The following is a 1,183-nucleotide window of genomic DNA, read 5'->3' as shown; positions in this document are numbered from 1 at the left end:
GCAGAGTTCAAAAGGAAAAGCAAAACAAAAAGAAAAAAGAGAAATACAAACATAATCGCTTTGCTGCTACTCTCTGATTATCCTTTAAAATTCCCTTCTTAGCCATTTAGCCAGCTACCATGTGTATTTGTTTCTCCTGGCCACCGTTCCCACCCAATCACCTGCCCCAGCTGCAGGGAGCTCTGACAGGGCTGTTAATAATAAAAGAGCTGCACTTAACACTTACATATCACCCTTTGGCTGAGGAGCTCAAAGTGCTTTTACAAACAGTAATCAAGCCCACAACTTCCCCTGGGTGGGATATAAGTATTATTACTCCTACCATACAGATGTGAAAACCAAGGCAAAAAGAGATTCATAGCTCAAAGTTGCTGGGTTGAGCACATTTCTTTCTCATTGAAGTCTCCAGGCCCTCAAGAGGTCCACAGCTTTCCAAGAGATTGACCAACATCTTGCAGGACTGAGGTCACACAGCAAGAAAGAGGCAAAGTCTGGAATAAAACCTATGAGGCCTAGTACCCAGTTTCTCCTTCTCTAAGCACCAAGCAACATTCCCTCTGTTAATGAAAAGGATAGCTTTAACTAGAACCAAGGTTATGCTTTGCTTATTTAAACACATAGCCATACTCTATACTTGGCAGTACATTGACCATATAACATGAAAAGCACATGTGCCGTATAAAATTATGGGCCTTCATTCCAGAACCAGGTCTGAGCTTTATTGTTCGGTTGGGAGTGGGGGTTCATCCAAAAAGTGCCATCAGATCCAGGATCCCAAGAGCTGTTGATTGAGTCCTGATGGATCGTTGAAGGACGGTGGGCCGAAGAAATCAGGGTGACTGGACCAGGCTCACAAATTCCAATCTCCTCCCCCTCCCCTTAAAAACATTCTTGGCTCAGGCAAGCAAGAAAACAAAGGAGGGTTTTTTTCAAAAAGAATTTGCTGTTTCCAAACTGGACAGATAGGCCAGCTTAATGAAAACTCACAAAGAGTAGCCCTGTCCACGAGCAGAGGCCTCAGGAATGCCAGGACTATAATTAACCAGCAGCAAGTAGCCCATAAATTTTCCTTGTGCAGTAGAAAACAGCTAAAAATAAAACACTGTAATTTCCAAAGGAAGAAGCAGCAAAGAAGGGCATGAGAGAAGGAAAAATAAAAATAATAATAATAGTAAAAAAAAAC

Source organism: Gavialis gangeticus, unplaced genomic scaffold, assembly GCF_001723915.1.
Source record: "Gavialis gangeticus isolate Ggan-Ray unplaced genomic scaffold, GavGan_comp1, whole genome shotgun sequence".
NCBI classification, from domain to species: domain Eukaryota; kingdom Metazoa; phylum Chordata; order Crocodylia; family Gavialidae; genus Gavialis; species Gavialis gangeticus.
Note: the sequence above shows the minus strand (reverse complement) of the source record.